The 24,316-nt window shown below is 46.0% G+C and overlaps 1 pseudogene; it reads left to right on the top strand.

Moving 5' to 3' along the window:
- The window catches only part of LOC118580290, a 110,885-nt pseudogene that overhangs the window by 78,096 nt on the left and 8,473 nt on the right, over positions 1 to 24,316 (top strand).

Consider the following 24,316-nt stretch of genomic DNA (forward strand, 5'->3'; position numbering starts at 1 on the left):
AGATGGATCTTTGCCTCCTGAGTGATGGGATTAAGGGTGTGTTTCACCATGGTCTTGCTTCTATGTCTAATCTGGTGGCTGGCTCTGATCCCCAGATAAGTTTATTAGGGTACACTATTAGGGTACACAATATTGGGGTACACAATACTTCACTACAGCAACTCCCGGCTTCCTCTAGCTCCCATGTTTCTTCTTTACTTCATTTCTTACTTCTCTTTTTATTTAATGCTAGATTTTCCTAAAAGGCAGTAGGAGGATTAGGCAGGAGCCTGGAAGGAAGGTGTCCATCTTTGGAGGACATTTCTTGATTGGAGTCCTGGAAATATTCCCTGGCATCCCTTGGTAGTGGAGTCTGGTCTAGATGTGGACAGAGATGAGGAAAGGTAGAATAAAGTAGCTCCTAGTTCAAGCCCTCACAGGGTACTCACCAAGCACTTGCTGCAGGCAGGGATTGTCACCAAGCTCCCGGTCTCCACCAGGCAGGGATCAGGTGCTCTGAAGGTAAGGATGGCCATTGAGCTGCTTCTCCAATCTCTGGAGTTCCGGCCCACAGCACCAGTACATAAGAACTTCTTAGAAAGGCAAGTTCTCAGGTCCCACCTTAGGTCTGCTCAGTTAGGAAGGCTGGTGTGGAGCCCAGGGACTTGGGTCACCCCTGCTCCAATCTCTGAGACTCCATGGAAGACATGAGTGATGTTAACATTGGGCGAAATTTACTACCAAGAAGAAAGTGTTCTTAGACAAAGGATTATAAAGACTGAATAGTGGGCTGGAGAGACCACTCAGCAGTTCAGAGCAGTGGCTACTCTTTCAGAGGACCTGGGTTCGGTTCCCAGCACCCACTTCAGGCAGCTCTCAACTGTCTATAAGAAGTTCCAGGAGACCTAATGCCCTCTTCTGGTCCTTGTGAGTACTCCACACACATACCTGTAGGTGGGCACTCACACACATAAAATAAAAGTAAATCTTTATAACAGAAGTTCCTACATGAAGAACAACATGTAACTTACCAGGATTTAACAATATTAATCTTGCATGTAACCATTAACACAACTTCAAAATATATAACAATTAAAAAAAAAAAAAAATGAAGGACCGTGAAGAGACACTATAAATCTGTATTGTGGTAGGAAACCTCAGTGCAGTCTTCAATGTCTGACAGAGCAGGCATCAGAAGACCAATAGGATGTGGACTGTTTGAACAATTGCAGCTAATGAGCTTGAGCTAATGGAGGTGTACCGAACTGTGAGCCTAAGAAATGGAGACACGTCTGTTCAGGTACATTTGGCATTTAAGACACGCTGTCTCCATGATCTACCGTAAAGCAAGTCTCTGCAGCTTTTAATTGGTCTCTAGCAAATGACATACTTTGACTGTGAAGAAATTAAATAAGGGATCAGTAACACAAGTGGCATTAAAAATCCCATCCTGGGAAATTTAAAGGCACTTTAAATAACAATGCCTGTAACTCCAGCTGCATAACGGGAAAGAGGAAATAAGCATTGGTGACTGAAGAGGATATGGTGGAGGCTAAACTTTAGGAAATGCAGGTACAACTGGGGTCAGAGGAAAATGCAAAGCTCCTGAAGACAAGCAAAGCATTATATGAGCATTAGAGTGAGCGAAAGAAAAGCCAAAGGCATAGATGACTGTAGGTCAGAATAAATGAAATAAAGAAGAAATAGAATAGAGAAGACTAACGAAGCCCAAAGATGCTTCTGAATGATAAATGTGGGCTGGTGAGATGGCTCAGCAGGTTAAGGCGCTTGCTACCAAGTCTAATGACGTGAGTTTGATCCCTGAGACCCACATGAGGGAAGGAGAGAACCGATCCCTGCAAACTGCCCTCTGACCTCCTCCACATGTGCACTGTGACATACATGTACACACACACACACACACACACACACACACACACAAATGAAATAAATAAATGTAAAAAATGTAAATGGTAAATATGGTTGGTGGTGAGCAGCAACTGTAACTACAAGATAAAGAAACAGGGCAAAAGATAACCGCACAAGAAAGGAGGAAAAAGGCGTCACTATTCATCCTGAGTTGAGCTGTGTCACCCAGGCATATGTTGAGGTCTTGACCCTAGTTCCTGTGAAGGAACCTTCTAAGAATTGAGGAGACCAGATGTAGACCCAGGAGGTCACCACATGGGGTTGCAGGGAGGGTTTAGGGGGATGCTTTTGTAAATCACTGAACACCACAGACTGCCAGATCTCCTCAGGACACAGAGCAGACAGAGCCCAAGGAAGGCGGGGACAACACTGGTCATTCGATTTGAGATTTCCAGCCCCCAGGACTGTGACATATTTGTGTTGTTTAAGTCATCTGCTTTTGTCCCTAGTTACAATAGCTTCAAGAACTTCATGCGGGAATTGAACATGTGAGAGTGAGATACGACAGAGGGATGGGCTGTGCGCTGCCAAAGACGTCCACACACTCAAAGAAACATGCATAGACTGCCCGCCCATGCGCACTCACACACACACACACACACACACACACACACAGACACACAGACACACACACATACACACACACAGACAAACACACAGACACACACACAAACACACACACACAGACAAACACACAGACACACACACAAACATACACACACACACACAAACACACAGACACACACACAGAAACACACACACAGACACACAAACACACACACAGACACACATACACGAAGAGGAACAGTGGCATGTAACCAAAAAAATGATTAGTGTTCAGAGTGTATGAAAATGTCATCAGATCCCCAAGGAACACACAACTTAACAGCAAAGTGCAGAACACAAGCGGGCATTTCATAGGACATGAAGACTGATTGGCAAATGACCAATAAAAAGGACGCCTGTGTTGAGGTATAGGTCAGTAGGAGAGTGCTTGCCTTGCGTGTATAAGGGAGGCACAGCTTCCATTCCCATCCTCCTCCTCAGAGTCTCACTCATCTTGACTGTCTAAGACTTGATAGGCTCTTGACCAGAGGTGGAAATGGAAGAGGAATCAATTTTCATGATGAAGGTACATGACTTGGGAGGAAGGAAGGAGGCCCTGGCCCGGTTCTCTTGGCCTGGAGTGTGAGTGATCACTTAGGATGGCCTCTAGGGGTTGAGGTGATCAAGGGATAGGAATTGTAAGCAGAGAAAGAGGCACAGACTCAGTTCATTGTCTCTCAAGTACTATTCTCACAACTCCCTTGCTGGGCAACAGAGGGGCAACCAGAGGCTAGCAGACATGACTCTCATTTCCTCTCCATCTTGCCTCTGAAAGGAAGAGGGTAAGTGGTGTCACAGACTCAAGTCTTCCTAAGAGGGAAACCCCAGGCAGTTGGCTGTCCTGATCCCTGGACCCATCACACATGGTATCTTGTCTTAGGTAAAGGCTACTGGAGAGAAAAGCCCTTGAAGTCAAGGATGCCCCAAAGTTGGGGAAAGAACATGGACTGTGGAGACAGCAAGTTTGCAATCACAACAGGGCTTTTCTGCTGCATGCCCTCCCTGGCCTCTACAAATGGGCACACACACTGGAGAAAGTGGCTGTACTGTACAGTGAGTCAGAGTAGGAAGGTGCAGCCTGCAGGCTTGATGGAGGTCAAGGAAAGCCTGGACTCCTGGGAAGCAGCTCACCTCTTCCTTAGACTGACCTTCTGTCCTGCACATGGGCCTTCAGATAAGTGTCAAGGAAGGCTGTAGCCCCAAGGATCGCTTGCTATGTGGCAGCAAGTTCTGCTCAGGTATGTCAAATGTTCATTTGGTAGTTTCCCTCTCTGAAAGGGAATGAAACTATTCTTTCATTTCCAAATTCTCAGGACTGAGTAGATGGGAAAGCATGCGCCTCAGTGTCCAGCCGTAAGCCCTCCATCCCTTGGATGCCCTTTGTCAACGTTTCTTTTCCAAAGACAAAAAGGCTCATTCATTCATCATTCAAGTTATGTTTAGAGCTCATTGTGTAGCAGTGTGTGTGCGTACATGTGTGTTCTCAGAACCATGTAGGGTGCTAGCACGATGCTGGAGGCTTAAATGCTCCTTATCCTTAGCACTTTTCACCTAGGCATGGGGACGTGTCCCCAGATGTCCTCTTAAAAATGGAGAGGGAGCCTGTAATACCCAACACATTGACTGCTGAATATTTATTTTCATCTCTCAATCAGTTAGTAACCAGCACAGTCACCAAGGCTCCAGGACAGCAGGACAAGCTGGGATTCAAGTGTTTTCTGGGGACATCAAACTGATTTTCTTTCCTCATTGACAAGGTATGGAGCCAGGGACTTGCACATGCTAAGCAAACATTCTACCAATGAGACCCCCACCCCAGCCCTTGGATTTTAGAGATAGGGTCTCACTGTAGCCTAGGCAAGCCTCCAACTTGCATTCTCTTACCTCTGCCTACCAAGTACTGCACCATCATGCTCCTGGAATGTGAAATCCTTGACACATCCAATTCATCAAATTCTTACCATTACACTTCAGGTAAGCAATATGATTCCCATTTTATAGCAGGGGCTTTAAAACAAAACCAAACAGCTGAGGCTCACAGCTTTGGTAACATCAAACCTTGGAAAATCAGGCTTGCCAATGTTCTTCCATTACTCTGTCTTCATCACCCTAGAAACAGTGGTACCAGCAGTCTCAGGAATGTGACCCTAAGAAGGCTGCTGAGCCCACCCACTTCTCTCTTAGCTCCTGGTCTCCTGATGCCGTGTGAACTGTGACCTCTCCCTGGCCTGTTGGATCAAAGCTAGTCCTTTGGGTCATCCAGAGCACTCCCTTAAAAGACCCCAATATCCCTTTGTAACCCCATCCCCAGCCACAACAGCTTCCCTGAAAATGGCCTGCTGTTGTGTGATATTTTGTTTGTGTTCTGAAAAATAAAGCTTGCCTGACAAATCAGAGGGCAGAGCTAGCCACTAGTTAACCACAGAGGCCAGGTGGTGGTGGTGGTGGTGGTGGTGGTGGTGGTGCACACCTTTAATCCCAGCATACTCAGGAGATGGAGACAGGAATATAAGGCAGGTAGAGACAGGATCTCGGCCCCATTTGGTCAGAGTATCTGGAGAGGTAAGAAGTCACTGGTGGCTGCTCCTTTGCTTCACTGATCTTTCGGGTTATTACCCTGACAAGTTGACTCCTGGTTTTTATTGATAAGACTAAATAGATTCATGCTTGGCATCTTGGATTTACTGTCTTTTCTGTCACTAAATGTCAAATCCTTCCCATCTTTTGGCTGAAGACGGTCACCAGCCATCAATGAAGACCTGTTAGAGACCAGGTCTCACCACACAGCCCTCTCTGAGCTGCAAGCATATTCCCTTGGTACTTACCAGTTACTCAGTTTTTAAAACCACCAAAAGATCTTGACAGCAAAGGTTAGAAAAGGCCAGTTCAGTATCTAATATATTTTGCTCTCAGCCAGGCCAGGTAAAGTATGTGGAAGCAGAAGGCTGGAGAGTTCAAAGTCAGCCTGAGATATATATGAAGTCTCAGCCTTAAAACATCGCCAAACACCACACAGAATAATTTTGGTTTTCTCGGTGTGTAGTATATGCTGACCATGCAGCAAATGGCTTTTTACTTAGTGCATGAATAAATGATTGAAATGAACAAATGAAGGGGAAGGGTGACTGTTATAGCAAGGTAGAGATGGCTGCCTGGGTCATGGTCTAGAGGGGAGCAAGGATTCAGGAGTACTCGGAGAGTTTGTGGTTTGACTCACCAACTGAGTGGATACACTTTGGAGGATTCTAACCTCTGCCATTCAGCAGTGTTGTTACCTTGGTCAGGGTGCTCAACCTCTCTACCCCCCACATCTGTAAGAAGTGGACGAACCATGCTTCATGGGGGTGCCTGTTATGAGGATTAAATAAGATGATTTGGGCAAACATCTGCCAGCCACAGATAAAGATGATTGGGGCAGGTGGGGGAGGAGCATCTTTCTAACAGTGCCTGCCATTCTACTCTGGCCCTGTGACCATCAATATCATCATCGCCTTGGTAGAGACATCCTGGACTTAAGTCAGGAACCCCCCAAGTTTCTGAAACAGACCCAACAGCTTGCCTGCTGGGTGGTGGCTGGGTGGGGCTGTTTCTATTGAATGTTAATGTGGGGTGGGGAAGACAGTAGCCAGACCGTTGGTTTATTTCAAGGTTGCAAGACCTGCAGCCATCCCTTCCCACAAGCTCCCCTGGCACTGGGGTGAGGGAGCTGAACCTGGCCAGATGTTTCCTCTTTCTCTCTGTTGGTGGGCAGCTTGGGGATGTGGGGGATGGGAGAGGGAGGAAGTGAAGGTTGGGGAGATTCCTCACTGGAAGCCCATCTCTCTCCACCTGGGGTTAGCTCCCCCCTGAGATCGTAGGATGCCCTGATGGATATGTATTGCCTGGGCAAAGCCAGGGTCAAGGAGAACCAGGGACATTGAGGTGGGGTGGCCCATATCCTGGAGGAGCACCTTGGCAGGGAACTTGAGGGTGGCAAGACCTCCCACTTCTGTTCAACACGGTGAAGGGTAACTCTGGATGGCAGAAGAGAAAGATAGCTTATTTTTTATTTCAGGAGCTGGGTACTCATAACATCCCTTCCCACACTCCCTGTGAAGTCTTCCTGAGTGACAACCATCAAGAAGGTGTGAGGTCAGCAAGGATGAGGTTCCTGGGGTATCAACATCAGGGGGTGTTGGCTACAGGAGGGAAAGTACCATAATGCCTTTCCACCTGCTGTGCTCACTGAGGGCACCACCTGCACCACCTCCAAGATTGCTACGAAATTGTTGTGGGTGCCCACTAAGCATTTCTTGGCTGCGACCTGAGAGATAACTGGGGTGTCTGAGAGTTTCACATCTCCATCTCCCTTCCATGAACCCTCTTGAGGACTTTGGGTTAATCACGGCTACCAGGCTCCAGTAACTCAGGGAGTGGGTACAGCTGTGCTGGGTGCGTGGTTGTCCATGGTGGGCCTCCGGGTTTCTAATTCTACCAAAGAGGTGTCTCTACCACCCCTGAGACTTGAACAGCTCTGCGTGGGAAGGCCTATGTTTAGCTTCAGGATGGCTCCATGGGGTCAGCCAGCCTTTACCTGCTGCACATCTGAGCACCTACTAGGGGCTAATGTTGCTATCCCAAGCCAGGAGGGGCTGGAGTAGAGGGCTGCAGGGGGAGAGAGAGAAACACAGAGACAGAGAGGCAGAGATGGAGAAGCAAGGGTGCTTTGCAGGCTCGGGGAAGGGGGAATGCTGTTTTTTTTTGCATGAATCTCTCTCTTTTTTCTTTCGTTTTTTTGGCAAACCACAGACCAGCTACACAGTTTTTGGCAGTTTCCTGAGGATAAGCTTCGTATTTGAGACGGGAGTGGGGGGTGGGGGGGATGAGGGGGGTGAAAAAAGGGGAAGAGTGGGAGTCTGGGGAAGAAATGAGACAGAAAGTAGTTGTTCGCTCCCGTGAGCAGACAACACACACACACACACACACACACACACACACACACACACACACACAGGACTCCTGGCAATAAGGAAGTGAGACTAGATCTTTTTCATGAATGGGCTCAGCTCAGCCTTGCTGAGCTTCCGCTCTCCCATTCACCAGCATTCAAATTTCACCTTCTGACCATCCAAGACAGCTGGCTGCTGGCCCAGGCGCTGGGAGCTGTTTGAGATCATCCTCCTGCCCACAGGAAACTGGGCACTAACAAGAACCTTCCTTCCTGCGCTGCTGAATCTAAAGTGACCGGGATGTTTCCGGAATACCGACCTGAGGGGCACTGGCCCCTGGATGCCCCTGGCCCTCTGCCACTGTCCCCAGGACCTTCCTCATCTCTGGGGAAGCTCAGAAATTCCGGCAGGCTCGTGGAGGAAACGTTTCTGCAGGCGACTGTGAAGGATGCAGACTTTCTGGGTCCATTAATGCCGGCTTTGAAATTAAGCCAGGGGAAATGACAGTCAGCGTTCTGGAGGGGACACTCACGGTCCTTCCCATGGCTGCGCTGGGGCAGTTCACAGTGCTGTAGTGTGATGGTGTGACCGCTCTTTTCTTGTCAGGCGGGAGCTGCTTAAGGAGTGCCTGGGTCCCTTGAAGTCATCCTGAGGATTCCAAGGGGTGCCTCTATCTGTGTTCCTACCGTGGGAAACCCCAGCTGGAGGGTCTTTGTCTTAACTTTGCTGTGTCTCAGTCTTCTTTGAAGGACCAATCAAAACCCACCTACTCCAGCAGTTATTACAAACACAAAATGACCTGAGGCAAAAGATTTGGTTTCTAGGGTAGAGTGACATACCGCAGTGACATTCACCATTAGGGAAAGATCCCCCAACCCCCCACTCCTGCCACTGAGAACTGGCAGATCAGTTACCACTATGAAGATGATAGCTTCCAGCAGGAGGGGTTGTTACACATGTGTGGCCAGAAGGGGGCGTCTTTGTTACCTGTCTACTGCTGGGACAAAATGCCCTGAGAAAAACCATTTAAGGAAGGAAGGTCTCTGGCTCCCAGTTGCAGGGTACAGTCCATCAGGGCAGGGAAATTGTGAGCTTGAGGCAGCTGGTCACATTGTACCCACAGTCAGATGAACGCTGTGTTTAGCCAGGACCCCAGCCCTTTGCCTTCTCTTCTGTAGCCATTTGTAGTGGGACATGAAGGGGACACCAGTTTCTTGTCCTTCCCTGAATGCTTAATTTCTTATGCAGACTCTTTGGGTCACATCAGACGCATTATAGAGATTCCTGAACACTCAGGTCTTTTAACCTTGGACCAGGAGGCAGGGGCATGGCTGAGAAGACCTTCAGAATGCTTCCCAAAGGTTAGACCCAAGGCAGAGATCTGGGGCTGCCTTCTACCCTGCCCAGCTGTGGATCTGACGCTGGGCACCGTGAATGGACTTGGAAATACCAGGGGCTTTGTTTGACCACATTACTCATAGCAAAGGAACGGCGTCCATGGCCCTGGCCTTCTAGGAATTTGTTGTTGCTGGAGTCATCCTTGTCCCTTGGCCCATCTCCAGGACAGAGAGGCTAGGAGCAGAGGCCCACTGCAGGGTGAACCCAGGAGAGATTGGTGGAACTGTCCCCTCCCTTCTTTTCCCCTTCTCTCCCCCCTCTTCTCTCCTTCATTCATTCCTTCCCCTCTTTCTACTTTTTCCATCCCTCCCTCCCTCCCTTTCTTCCCTCCCTCCCTTCCTTCCTCCCTCCCTTCCTTTTCAGGTTCTCCCTATGTAGGGCAGGCTGGCCTTGAACTCACAATCTTTCTTCAACTTTCTGTATACTAGAACTGTTGGAGTGAGACACCATGCCCAGCTAGGGTTTTCTTTTTCACTAAGTTATACTCAGCTGACACCCTCCCCCAGGCCTGGTGATAACTGGGGACAGCTCCAGCCTCATGTCCCTGCTCTTTTCCCTCCACCTCTCACAGGACTACTCTGTGACAGAATGACAGAGGAACAGGGGCTGAACGGTCGTGATGCAAACACTTTTGGTTTACAGCATTCTAAAAGGGTGCCCCTCTCCTACGCTGGAATGCCAGGGGCTCTGGCATCTTAGCGCTGTCCCATTTCACACTCCTAGCCCACAGGTTGCACAGGAGCTGTTACAGCACCCTTGGGAGAACCAACCCCTCAGAGATGATGGAGTTATTCCAAGTTTCTACAGTTGCAACTGGTAGCACTGGGAACTCAGCTTCATTGGCTCCATTTGGGTGAAGCCCTCCATATGGATAAAGACATACTCTACGTTCTTATCTGTTGCCACTAGCTACCAGGAGCTCATTCTCAAAAGAAGCTGCAAGGAAAGTCTAGGATGGGAGGACTCACGGCATGCCTTTTGAGAGCTTAGAGGTCACAGCAGTAGAAGGGACTCTAGGGATGCTCTGGAACCTTCCATACTACAGAAGCACCTCCCCCAGGTTGTCTCTCCTCCACTCACAGCTGTAGACTGCTCCTAGCTGCACAGGGCCTATGGCTATGTGGAGGCTGCCTCCCAGGGCTTTTCTCGATGCATGGACCATAGGACTGCTTCTTTCTGGGATGTCCCGCACCTACTCCCATATCTCCAGGCCTTCTGCTGAAACAACCGCATTTCCCTGCCCTTCTCGCTTCCTGACTCTTTCTGGTTTGTCCTTGCTTCTCTGTTTGAGCTCCTGGACCTCCTCACAGACAGCATTAAGGACTCAGACTGCCTAGTGGCTAACCGCTATTGGTGGGTCTCATCTTGTTTTCAGCCTGTGGCTTTCTTGTTGAAGGGTCCATCACTGTTGCCAATGGTTAGGGCAATGTCCTAACTCTGTTTACTCACTTCTGATTTTCAGACACAGGGACCTGAAGCTCTGAGCTGGGAGCCAGCTTGCCTGAGGCCACGCCTAGAAGAGGTGAACCCAGCTCTGAATGCAAGCTGCAAAGCCCAAGCATTGACTACTCCCTGCTCCCTTTCAGTAAAGATTCATCTGTGTTTGTGTGTGGCTTTCTGTGTGTTAAAAGTAACTGATCACATTTGCAATCATAAGAAAACTAGCCAGTCCCAACAGGAGCTGTCCTTCATCCCGAATAAATGAAAACATACCCTCTCTCCTAAGGCGTTAGCATTTGTGACTGGGCCCTGCAGTGGGCGTGAGGGTTATTGGACCAAGACAGGTGATGCCCCACAGCTCCTAGGATAACTTCTGGATGCTTCCCCACGCCTCAGTACCTGGTTCCTCTAGAGGAGCAACAGGTTACCAGCCATCTCTCCAGCCCCAGGAACGCCTTCCCACTGCATGTCCACTAATCCTCCAGGCAGCAGGATGGCCCAGTGGGCAGTCCTACTGGATGCTCATCCCCTAGGCACACCTGTGAGAGACCCTTGGATTCAGTGTCTCAGCTTCTCTTCAGTCTGAGGAGGCCCCTGGCTCTCAGACTCCGTTCAAGCTCGTGGGACGGTTTCTTGAAACACTCTTTACTTCTGTAAGGCAACGGACATGCCTCTTTCTGTTAAGCTGTTTTTAAAATGGTGTGCTTGTTGCTGTGCCCTCCCCTCTCCCTCCCCCTTCTGTCCTTCCCATTCTCTCTCCCTTTGATTGGTCGTCTTAGGTCCTGTGCACATTTGCTGAGCGACTGCAGGAACCAGGTTGCCCAGGGTCGATGGACTTTGTGAGGGTAGAATCCCATGAGCCTCTCTGCTACATTCCTCCAGGAAGTCCAGAGCCTGTCTCTTGAAGGCCCTGTGTTGGGGAATGCTCTGACTCTGCAGGGCAGCTTGTTAGTGTAAAGAAACAGCCTGACCATTGAGCTTCACCCTGAATGTGTTGCTGGACTCCTCTGAGCTGCAGTGTTCTTATCGTCACAGTCTAGCAGTGAAGACACCCAAGTCATGGAGTGCTATCAGCTGTCATTGGGTGGTGGCACCCAGCACCCAGCCCCAGGCACTGAGAGTCACCATGCTGGTGTTACCATATTCAGTGGGTTTCAGATGGCTCTGAAAGGAAGCAACATTTTCTAAGGTTTATTTATTTTATGTATAAGAGTGTTTGTCTGAATGCTTGTCTGTGTACCATGTGTATGCAGTACCCACAGAGTCCAGAAGAGGGCATCAGATTTCCTGGAACTGGAGTTACAGGTAGTTGTAAGTCTCCATGTGGATGTTGGGAACTGAATCCTGGCCCTCTGCAAGAGCAGCAAGTGTTTTTAACCACTGAGTGAAGTCGCTAAGAGGTGACGTTTTCCTTAGGTTGCTATGCTGGGGACACAAACAGGAGTCCCATGAAGAAGGAACCTCAGTTGAGGAACTGCCTCCATCATGTTGGCCTGGGGCATATCTGTAGGATATATTCTTGCTGAGTGTAGCACGAATCTTAAAAGGTCTTATTAATAAAATCAAACCTGGAGCCAGGTATTGGGGTGAATGCTGGACGATCATAGAAGTAAAACATCCACGGCTTCCTCACCTTGCCAGTTCCTCAGCTGATTCTGTTTCCTTAGGCTGAAAGCCTCTGAGTCCTCATCCAAATGGATCTCAGCTGAACTGTGCTGCTCCAAAGCCTAAAAGCTTAACCAGCCAAAATGCTTCTAGTTTCTGGTCTTCACGCCTTATATTCCTTTCTCTTTCTGCCATCACTCCCTGGGGTTAAAGGTGTGAGTCACCAAGCTTGGCTGTATCCCTGAACAAACTCCAGGTAAATCTCTGCCTCTGGAATGCTAGGATTAAAGGAGTGTGCTACTACTGCCAATCCTCTAAGTATAATATTGTGGCTGTTCTGTTTCTGACCCCAAGTAAGTTTATTAGGGTGCACAATATTTTGGGGAATATAATAGCACCACAGCTGAGTGATGGATTCAGGTGGGCCCAGCCCATTGTGGGTTGTACCTCCCCTGGCAGGTAGTACTGGGTAAGAAAGCAGATTGAATGAACCATGAGATCAAGGCAGTGAACAGCATTCCTCTATGGCTCTGCTTCTGTTCCTACCTCCAAGTTCCTTCCCTGAGTTCCTGCCTTGACTTCCCTCAGTGATCAATAGTGACCCTTGACACAGATTGTTTTTGGTCAGTGTTATCAAAGCAACTACAACAGCGGTCTCATGGCAAGTTTCTCTAAAATGTCTGATTCTAATATGGAGTCCCACTCTCAGCACAGCCCTTTCCAAGGCTGGTGGTGTCCTGTTGAACATGACTTTCCCCCTAGTTTGCCACATGACAGCTACTGGACCAAGGCCAAGTCTCCTCCACCTCTTGGTCCTTCAGTCATTGTACCCTCTGCTCTTCAGCCATGATCCTTGATCATCTGTGCGGAGGAGTCCTGTGGCCTCTGAGGGCTGAGGACTTTCTATGGTGTCCAGAAAGCCTGTGAGGATCCTGTCCTCCTCACGGGTAAGCAGCTGGAAGCAGCCATGTAGTGATGGATAGAACTAGTCCATCCTACTCTCCCACATCACCTGTTGCTTTCAAGAGGATGGTGGCACGCAGAGGCCCAGAGCTTTGTGAATTCTACGCACAAGCTGCCAAAGCTTTGCTCATTGTCATCTCGGAGCTCACAAGGCTCTTTCTACTTTTTCAAGCTCCTTTCTCTCCTAAGTTAATATGCCAAATTAGTTCCTGCTAAAGTGTTAATGACTAACCCCAGTTTTCTACTCCATCTGCCATTGGCTTTCCCCCCAAAAGGGCTGGCTAGGTAGGAATGTTAGACCTAGAAGGACAAATCCATGAGGAAGTTAATTTTGAGCAGGTCGGGTCTCCTCCTGAGTTCTCTCATTTGCACTGTGCCTGTTGCATTCTTTCCAAGTACGTATACACCAGCCAACCCCACCAATATGATGCAGGAGAAAGAGCAGTAACTATGCAGACCATCATCTGCTGGTAGACCGGTCCTATCAGAGCTCCCCGAGTGAGTGCTGCTGCATGAGGCTCCTGATCGGACTGTCTAGGGAAGGGGTGGAGACAAGCCCTCTCTAGTCCTTCCTCCTGATCCTCTTTCTGTCCTATCCTTTGTATTTGACTATTTTGTGTACATTCCACAGGTCCGTGAACTGGAATGGACCTTTGGTAGGTGTAACTAGTGTAAGCTATTAATGCTGTAGTATAAATTAATCCATGTGACTTCTGTTGGTTCAGAAACTGAGAATGTCAAGAAAAGGAGAACTCCCTCTTTCTCTCTCTGTCCCTTTCTCTGTCATTGAACATGATGTTGGTTGTGGAGAGGAAAGAGTGCAGGAAATTCTCATTTACCTGGAGACAAGTGTGGACATTTCCAGAAGGTGTCAGTCCACGGGCTTCACTCTATCAAATTGTGTTTGTATCTCTCTCTCCATCTCTGAAACAAACCAAACCATTGGAGCTCTTCCAACGCTCCCGTGGTCCCCTCAGGCTGCCTTGCCCCTTTCTGGCCTGGAGACCTAAACAGCTCTTCAAGCCTGCAATTCACCTGGGATGTGTGTCTGAGGCTTCAGTGTAGCCCCTTTCTGAAGGGCACTTTCCCCTTGAAGCCACTGCCTTCTCCTAAGACACCTCTACTGCACAATGGGTCCTGGCAGGGAGACCCACTGGCTGTGACACCAACTCTGGTTATGTGAAGATGGGAAGCCTTTGGGAAGATCAGAGGCACCCCATCTTTCTCCACACAGATCTGTGCAGCAGAAAGGCTGGAACTCTAGAAGAGTGTTTTAGAGCCTGGTTGGTAAGGTAGGAAGGACATGGTGGTCTTGAAAACTGCTAAATTCTCAAGACACATACTTGACTAGAATTGATATCTGGATGCTTAGTTCCATCTCTGCCTTCAGCTGACCTTCTCCCCATGCATGTCTCCAAGCAGCAGGCTGTCCTCAGGGCCTGCTGTCTTCTCTTGGCTCCCAGAGAGCAAAGCCATCATGCTCTCCTCTTTCTGACCCAGTGGTCTGCATAGTTTCTAGGTGCAGGCAAAGGCAAGGCCACCTGGATCCCTGCAGCTGGGCCTCTCCTGCCTGAGACTCCAAGACTTCTGTCATCACAAAGCTGACAGAGGAGGAGACTTTGATCCATTTTGGGGGCAATTTTGAATTATAACTTGATGCCACTCTTTTTCTTCCAATGATTGCCAAAGTAAATACTGTCATCCTGTAGGGAGCCTTGCTGTAAGCAGGGTGTTCCATCAAAGCGATGATCACTGTCTACCTATTGTCTAGCCATCATCTGTCTCTTTACCATCTGTCTTTCTCTACCTATCTTTCTATCTTCTTATCCATATGTCTACCATCTATCATGTATCATGGATCTATCTATCTATCTATCTATCTATCTATCTATCTATCTAATCTATATCTATTTACCTATCTGTCTCTATCATCTATCATCTATCTCCTATCTATCATCAGTCAATCATTCATTCTACATATCTTTCATCAATCAATCCATTTTTTCAACAATTAGGCTATCATATATATTTTTTATTTATCTAAAAATCAATCATCAATCAACCTATCCTCAATCAAGCCATCATCTGTATCTTATCTTTCTCTATCTAACCATCTATCTTTCATCTCTTATCTATCATTGATCATGTATCTATCATCTATCATCAATAAATCTATTTGCCATGTATCTCAACAATCAATGAATCAATCTATCATGTATAGATCATCTATTATCTATTGTTGTTCAATCAATTTATCATCGATTATATAATAATGTAGCTATTGTTTATCAATCAGTCTAACAATCCATTTTCCATCTATCCTCTGTCATCTCTGAATTAAAACTCAGAATGTGGGTTGGGGATTTAGCTCAGTGGTAGAGCGCTGACCTAGCAAGCACAAGGCCCTGGGTTCAGGATCCTCAGCTCAAAAAAAAACAAAAAACAAAAAAAAACAAAAACAAAACTCAGAATGTTTATCTACATATCATCTCCTGGACTGAAGAGATTGGAAGGGACACAGCAAGCCACCTCTGGGAGACAAAGCAATAACAGCTTACACCTGCTGTGGGTGTTCTTTTGAAATGAGTGTGCTAAGCTTGCTGCTCTTAACAAAGCAGAAGATGTGTGCAGTCAGCACTTAAGGCTTGGTAAATGTGTATTGAAAGCAACACCATGTCTATGTCTCTAACCTATTCAAATCACTGCCTATTTCTATTGTTGAGATAAAACACCATGACCAAAAAGCAAGTTGGGGAGGAAAGGGTTTATTTGGCTTGCATTTCCAGATCGTAGTCCAGGAACTGAAGCAGCAGGAACCTGGGGTCAGGACCTGATTCAGAGGCCATGGGGCAGTGCTGCTTACTGGCTTTCTTCCCATGGCATGCTCAGCATGCTTTCTTATAGTACCCAGGATCACCAGCCCAGGGTTGGAACCACCCACCATTGGCTGGGCCCTCCCCCATTGATCACTAATTGAGAAAATGCCTGACAGCTGGATCTCATGGACGCATTTCCTCAACTGAGGCTCCTCATCTCTGATGACTCTTAACTTGTGTCAAGTTGACACACAAAACCAACCATACAATCACCAAGTAGAGGGCGCCTGTCAGGGGAGGAGTAGTCATGAGGCCTGATAAAGGATTTGGGGTGGATTCTCCCAGACAAGAGAAATGACCACAAGGCCAAGCAACTGGTCTTTGCAGCTCAGATCTTCTGCACTCCATTGCCTTCAGCAGCATCAGAGGAGAGTCCAAGGAATTGTCTGCTGATAGATTATTAAAAATAAGACTTGATGACAAACTCCCATGTTATTCTTGGCATGGAAGTTGGAAAGAGTTCAGAGAGTTCAAAGTCATGTTTCTATAATAAACCCTCGGGCAAACCTCTTATGTGAACAAGGTTTCCCAGCGCGGCTTCCACAAAAATGCCATCCACTGACTAGTCCTAATGTAAGTAGCACCGTGCATGAAGATATTCATTAAAAATTAATGTATCGGTGCTGGAGAGATGACTCAGCGGTTAAGAGCACCAGCTGCTCTTCCAGAGGACCTGGGTTCCAGTCCCAGCACCCTCAGGGTACCTCCTAACCCTCTGTAACTCTAGTCCCAGGGGATCCAATGCCCTCTTCTGGCTTCTACAGGCACTACATGCAAATGGTATGTACATAAACATGCAATAGGCAAAACACCCACACACATAAAAATAAATAATAAAAAATTTAAAAGTAATATAGCTATTTCTAACAAAAAGTCTTAATTTGGGGAAAATGCAGAGCCTCACACAGTGTAAGAAATAACACTAGGTTCCAGGCATAGGATATCCAATACTTGGGAGGCTGAAGCAAGAGGATGGTAAGGTTAAGGCTAGTCTGGGCTACAAAGTGAAACCCGTCCTAAAAATGAAAATCACCAGGGAGATGTCTCAGTGCTGCACAAGCATTAAGAATTCAGACCCCCAGCACCTGTTTAACAGCTGGGTTTGGTAGTGTGGATCTATAACCCCAGGCCTGTGGTAGACAGACAAACAAGAGGGCCCCAGGAGTCCATTTTTCAGCTCGCTTAGACAATAAGTTCAATGAGAAACCCCGTCTCAAAATGTGAGGTAGAGAGTGATGGGGGAAAAACCCAAGGTGGACATTTGTCTTACACAGACACACACACAGACACACACACACACACACAGACACACACACACACACACACAGACACACACACACACACACACACACACACACACACACACACACACACACACACACGTGCATGTCCTCCCACAATGCACATGTGGTAGTTTGAGTGTAATTGGCCCCCATAATCTCATAGGGAGAGGTACTCTTAGGAGGTGTGGCTTTGTTGGAGTGGGTGGGTCTTATTGGAGGAAGTGTGTCACTGTGGCAGTGGGCTTTGAGGTTTCCTATGCTCAGGATACCACCCAGTGTCTCAGTCAATTTCTTGTTGCCTGCAAGATGAAGGACTCGCAGCTGTTCCTCCAGCACCATGCCTGTCTGCATGCTGCTCCCCACCATGATAATAGACTGACCCTCTGAAACTGTTAGCGAGCCACCCTAATTAAATGTTTCCTTTGTAAGAGTTGCCCTGGTCATGGTGTCTCTTCACAGCAATAGAAACCCTAAGTCAGTACATGTGCACACATTCATATGAACATGAGAGAGAGAGAGAGAGAGAGAGAGAGAGAGAGAGACAGAGACAGAGACAGAGACAGAGACAGAGAGAAAATGTCTGCATATACTTTATCATATATACCAGGCATCACTACTGGTATGGTCAAGACAGAACATTCCTGTGTCTTCTAGGGTATCCATACTGCCTATTTTCTGAACTGTTTTTCTCTGATTACACCCTTTCCTCAACCTCTGGCATCTATTAATTTTTTTCACCATTTCTGTATTGTGATTTTTTTCTTCGGGCAGTGTAAATCTCCTGCAAGTTATTGTGAATATCAATAGATTCTCCCTTTTCACAACTGGGTTATAGCCCCTGGTGTGGATGTGTTGAACATTCATTCATGGAAGACACCTGAATTATTTCTTGTTTGAATCTATTATTATTATTATTATTATTATTATTATTATTATTATTATTATTATTTTGAACAGTGCTTCCAGACATATTCATGTGTTGGCTTTTGTACGAACACCCATTTTCATTCTAGTTTAGTTGCTGGCTCACAGGATATTCCATCCTTAAGTTGCTAGAGAATTTCCCAGTCTTCCAGAGTGACAGTATTGCCTCATATTGGCACCAGCAATGTACCACGAGCTCATGGCTCTGCTCACATTTCCCCATAAACTCTGCTGCTGCATGCCTTTTCCTGCACTTACTTTTCTGAAAATGCTTTGGATTTTGAGACAGAATCACACTGTGTAGACATGGCTGGCCTAGACCTTGAACTCAGAGAGATCCTCCTGCCTCTGTGTCCTGAGTGCTAAGCAAGTACTCTACTAAGTGAGCTGTATCTGAACTCTGCAGCTATACATCTTAAAATCACATAGGCAGGGTTTTTTCCCCAATGTATATTCCTATTTTCAAAATGATTTTGCTAATGTAATCCTCTTTGCATGTAAGTTTTAAGAGTGGCCCCTGTGTACATGTACCACAGTGTTCCTAAGCATTTGATAAGAACTGTGCTGTTTATGTGTATCAAGGTAGGGAGAATTGACATCTTTTCTTTTTAATTTTATTTCTTTAAAGTTATTTTTAGATTTATTTATTTCATATGTGTGCGCTCCACATGTGTGCCTTGTGCCTACAGTGGTCAGAAGAGGGTGTTGGGTCTCTTGGAACTGTAGTTATGGATGGTCATGAACCACCATGTAGGTACTGGGAAATGAACTCTCATTCTCTACAAAAGGAACATGTTTTGTTTTGTTTTTGGTTTTTGGTTTTTTGGTTTTTTGGGTTTTTTTTTTTTTTTTTTTTTTTTCAAGACAGGGTTTCTCTGTGTAGCTTTGTGCCTTTCCTGGAACTCACTTGGTAGACTGGCCTCGAACTCACAGAGATCCGCCTGGCTCTGCCTCCCGAGTGATGGGACTAAAGGCGTGTGCCACCACCGCCCGGCGGAACATGTGTTCTTTACCACTGAAACTATATTGAGTCTTTTGTATTTTATTTCAGTGTGTGTGTGTGTGTGTGTGTGTGTGTGTGTGTGTGTGTGAGTGAGAGAGAGAGAGAGAGAGAGAGAGAGAGAGAGGGAGGGAGAACTGGTGCTTGTGCAGATGCATGGTGTATGTGCATGTAGAGGTCAGAGAACAACTGGCATGAGTGAGTGAGTGGGTGAGTCCGTCCGTCTGTCCATCAGTTAGCCAGTTCTCTCCTTCTACCATCTGGTTGCTTGAGACTGAATTCAGCTCACTGAGGTTGGCAGCAAGCACATTTCCTCACTAAGCCATCTCACCAGCCCTGTGTTGAGTCTTCCAGTGTTTAACTGCAGTACACCTATTTGTTCAGACTCCCTTGGTGTAGTTCACCAGCACAGTTAGTTTTCTCGTACAAATCTTACACATAGTGTGTTCAACCTGAGTGTGTAATTTCAACTGTACGTGCTACTGTTATTTTTATTTTAATTTGGGTGTCCACATATGTTTTAAAAGATTTATTATTGTTGTTTTAAAAGTGTGTGTGTGTGTGTGTGCGCGCGTGTCACGCATCTGTGTGTGGTATGTGCACATGAGTCAGGTGCCCTTGGGAACCAGATGCCTCAGATTCCCTGGAGCTGGAGTTACAGGGTTTGTGAGCCACTTGACTCGGGTGCTGGGAACCAAACTCAGGTCCTCTGGAAGAGCAGTACCTGCTTTTAAATCCTGAGCTATTGCTGAAGCCCACAATGTCCACATATTTATTACCAGACTATAGGAACACAGCTGTATATTCCTAACCTCTCTGTTATCTTACAGGCTTGTTGGGACTTTCTTCCTTGATGATCATGCCATCTGTAATACAGACTGTTTCATTTATTTCTAGGGCCTTTTATTCCATTTTCTTGACTTATTTCTTCTGCCAAAGTTTCTGGCATTTTCTTAATTAGGTGTCAAAAGCAAACATCTTTACCCAGATCTACACTCCATGGAGAAGCATTTCTGTTGCTTTTACCTCTAAAGATACTTGTTCTTTATCAACAAACCTTATTTTTAATTATTAAAATTACAGGTGTATGTTGAATTTTTCAAGTGCTTAAAAAAACAATATAGTCTTGTAATTTTCCCTCTTTTCCTTCTTAATAGTGTTGGTTACGTCGATAATTAAAAACAAACTGTAACAGCGCTGCTTTCTAGGAATAAGCCTCTTTGGTCAGGGCATGTAATTGCTTCTACATGTCGCTGAGTTTTACTTGCCAGTATTTGTTGAGATTCTGTGTATTTATGTCCATTACTAACGTGTAGTTTCATGTGTATTATCTTTTGCTGGTTTGGGTACAGGGGTAACAATTGCCACAAAATGAGCTGCAAGAACCAAAGAAATTTGGAGAATCTGCATTAATTCCTCTCTAAACATTTGGTAGTTGTCTTCAGGAAAATCTGAGTCTTGGAGTAAAAATTTGTCTTGTGAAGTTTTTAAAATTGTGAATTTGGGGCCAGTGTTACTGCTCAGTGGATAAAGGCACCCTCTGCAAAGACTGACAGCCGAGATTAGTTCCTAAGCCTGTGTGGTAGAAGGGGAGAACACAAACAAACAAACAAACAAACAATGTGATAATAAAAATATTAGTTTAATTCTCTATTGAAAAAGACTTTACTTTTCTGTGTATGTGTGTGTGCCTACCTGAGTTCATGTGCACCACATGCATGCAGGAGCCCAAGCAGTCCAGAAGAGGGCATTGGGCTCCCTGGAGCTGGAGTCAGACAGTTGTAAATTACTATGCAGGTGCTGGGAACTGAATCCAGATCTTCTTCAAGAGCAGCCAATGCTCTTAACTGCTAAGCCATCTCCCCAAACCCTGCATTTAATTGTTTTAGTAGTCACACTGCTGTTCCGATTATCTGCTTCATATCGGGTGAACTGTGGTCATTTGTGTTTCTTGAGGAATTGGTCCATATTACCTAGCTTGTGACATTTATGAGAGCAGACTGCTTTGAGTCATTCTGGTGTCCTCGGAGTCTTGTAGGGACATCCTGTGTATCCTGACATTGGTCACCTATATCTTAACTCTCTTTTTCTCCAGCAGTCCCCCTGGGTCTCTTTTCTGAGACTTCTTCCTTCTTTCCATCACCATGCTGCTGGTCACCCTTTCCGTTTTCAAGGAGGAGGTTGGGATTGATACCCGAGCCTTTTCCTCTTTCCAGTGTGAGCCTGTAGCAAGGCAGCATTCTCTTTCAATGTAGAGGCGCTGCCACTTAACTTGGGATGCATGGTATTTTCATCTTCCTTCAGTTCGATGTATTTTTGGATTTCCCCGGAGACGCCCTCTCTTCCCATGGACTGGATCACAGGGGTGTGCTAGCTCCTGCTCTTTCTGTTCCTCACCCCACTGTGCTTAAAGAATACCCTAGTGATCCATTTCTTTAAAACACCATTAGCTGGGTTTGGTGTCTATTGCCCAAAAGCCTAGCACTTGGGAGGCTGAGGCAGGAGGATTGCTGTAACTTTAAGACCAACCTGGGCTACACTGTGGGACTCTGTTTCATCAAAATCAAAATGAAACAAAACTCGCAAACCAAATTTGTTAAGGTTTATTTTATCAACTAGGTGGTGGTCCCCACTGATATGTTTATTTTAAAATCTTCTTACCAATGTGTAATATTTTATACTGATTAATTAGTTGTATACAATAATAGCCCAATCCAGAGCAATATTGACAATTACAATATAAAAGTTATAGAGACTAGAAAAAAAACTACTGTTCTGAAAACATCTTTTTTTTTTAAGGTAATAACTGTTTAATGAAGCTATTGTAATGGATAAGAAAGTCAGGCATATAATTTGTTTAATGTCCACATATTGAAAGTTACATAAAAAGTTACATTGTGTTTATAATTGCTTATGGTAGTTATAATTGTGTCTACATTTTCTAGAAAGAACTTTGGTAATCTTAATAATTGACCTTTAGAATATATATTCTTTAGTACAATAATGCTATTTGTATCAATTATTAGGCTTACACAGGGACACATGCTCAGCCTGGAAGGAGGGGACTGGACCTGCCTGTACTGAATCCACCAGGTTTAAATGAGTCCCCAGGGGTGTCTTGGTCCTGGAGGACATGGGAATGGAGGGGGAGGGGATGGGAGGAAGGTGGGGGTGGGAGCGGGAGTGGGGAGTCAGTCAACACTTGCACATATTTCTATAGGCTATTGCTGAAAGTGTGATGTAAGAACTTTATTTGACGCTGAGTGTGGTGGCTCAGCACTTGGGGATGCTGAGGCAAGAGGATTGTGAGTTTGAAGCTAGCCTGGGCTACAGAGTGAGACAAATTTAATTTTAAAACATCAATATTCACACTATTCTAGAAACTACATCTGTTTAAACTACATGTTTAAACCTTTGAAGCCAACTGTTGGATTCCGACTTACAAAGTAATGAGGGGAACACATAATTTTTCAAATTTCATGGAGAGCGGGTTGGGGAAGCTGGTGAGACTTGAGGAGCATGTTCTAGAATCTAGTGCTGAGGCCAGTGAGGCAGGATGGGTCACAGGGACTGTGAAGGGTCTAGATAAGGTACACACTGTCTCAGTTTCCATTCATTCACTCACGTGGGCCCTCTACTCCACGTCTGCATTAGGTACCACCTACCATTCTATGCCCACCGCTTTCCTAAATGCTAAGACTATACTGTTTGCTGTTCTTCACAGTACTGGAGTGGAACCAAGGACCTCAAAGCATGCTGGGAAAGTGCTCTGCCACTGAACCACACTCCCAGCCTCTATGCTAGATATACATGGATGACTCAGCCACTGAGAAGACCTAAAACCAGCAGGGCAAACTCCAAACTCTCCATGTCTAATGTCAAAGTTCTCATCAGATCTCCAACTCCTTCCAGCTTTGTTGACTGCAACACACTTCACTCTCTTGGCCTGGTTCCACTCCCTGTTATCAGTTCTCCATGGCAGGTATCCCATGACTCCAGCATCTCCAAAACTGTAGGGAATCCAAGGTAATCCAGCTTCATACAATGGGCTCTCTGGGTCTCTATGTATGGACACCCCTGACACAGCTGCCTCAATGTCTTTCCTTATCATTAGAGGGAGATTCTGTAATCCCTTTTTTGTATCCTTGACTCCAAAGCCAGAACCATGTAGCCAAAGCTGTCAAGTTCTGTTGCTTGTTGGGGCTGGAACATGACCCCTCATTCAATTACATCTTCACCAGCTTTCTGTTTGTGATGGTTTCTTTTACTGCCTAAGCTTGGCTGTCCTGGAACATGCTCTATAGACCATGCTGGCCTAGAACTCAGAGATCCACCTGCCTCTGCCTCTGGAGTGCTGAATTTAAAGGCATGTGCCATTACACTCAGCCCTACACTTTTCTTTAATTCCTTAAAGAAGCTTAGCTAGGTAGGGTCTGGTCCTGAGGTTACCACTTTCTTTATTCCATTTAATATCAGGTTTTTCTTTAATTAGTTTATTTCCTTGAACACAGGACTTAGCTCCATTACACTTCCTCATGCCTCTTTTCTCCTCAAACTGCATATTTTGTATTTTTCCTTTCTCAGCCTACTCCTTTTCATTATAGATCTAAATATGGCTGGCCACTAATAACCACACAACACAGTCAATACTAGGCTGTTTTGAAATCTCCTCTGCCAACACTGTTAATCCAAAAGTCTTCAACTTAGCCTCAAGCAGATTTTTTTTGGCAAGGGTAGAAAACAGCCACATTCTTCACCAAAATATCACAAGAATGACCTCTAGGATGCTCACTAATATTCTTCTCTGATAGAACCTCTTGGTCTATGCCATTATAATCTACACTGCTGTCAGCACCACTGTCTTCCACATCACTACTGGTGTGGCCCAGTAAGTACCACTTAAACTGTTACTGCTCTCCTAATCCAAAGTTTTAAAGTCCTTATTCCACCAAGAAACATGGTCAGGCCTGAAACAGCAATACCCCAGCCCTAGTACCAACTTCTGTCAATGCCTTCAACCAACTTCTATCTTGATTAGGGTTTCTTTTGCTGTGAAGAGACACCATGACAACCACTTTGCCATGCCTGCCTCTCCCTGCTGTCCTGATGCCAGAGTTAGCCACTACTCCTGGCTCTGCTTCACCTTTGCCATGAGCTACTTCCACAGCTGTCTCCAGGGATAATATCAGGCTCTGCTGCCATACTTTCCATGAGGCTGTCTGTCCCTCCTGAGCACAGATGACTTTAGTGCTCCAAGGCAGAAGTTTCTCAAAGCTGAAAAAAAAAAAAGATCTTTCCAGTGTCTCCAGCATAAGTCTTCAAGATCAAGTTCAGAGGACACAAATTTAAATCTCTACTTTGTCTCTAAGACAGCAAGATACCTGA

This window comes from Onychomys torridus, chromosome 3, assembly GCF_903995425.1.
Source record: "Onychomys torridus chromosome 3, mOncTor1.1, whole genome shotgun sequence".
NCBI classification, from domain to species: domain Eukaryota; kingdom Metazoa; phylum Chordata; class Mammalia; order Rodentia; family Cricetidae; genus Onychomys; species Onychomys torridus.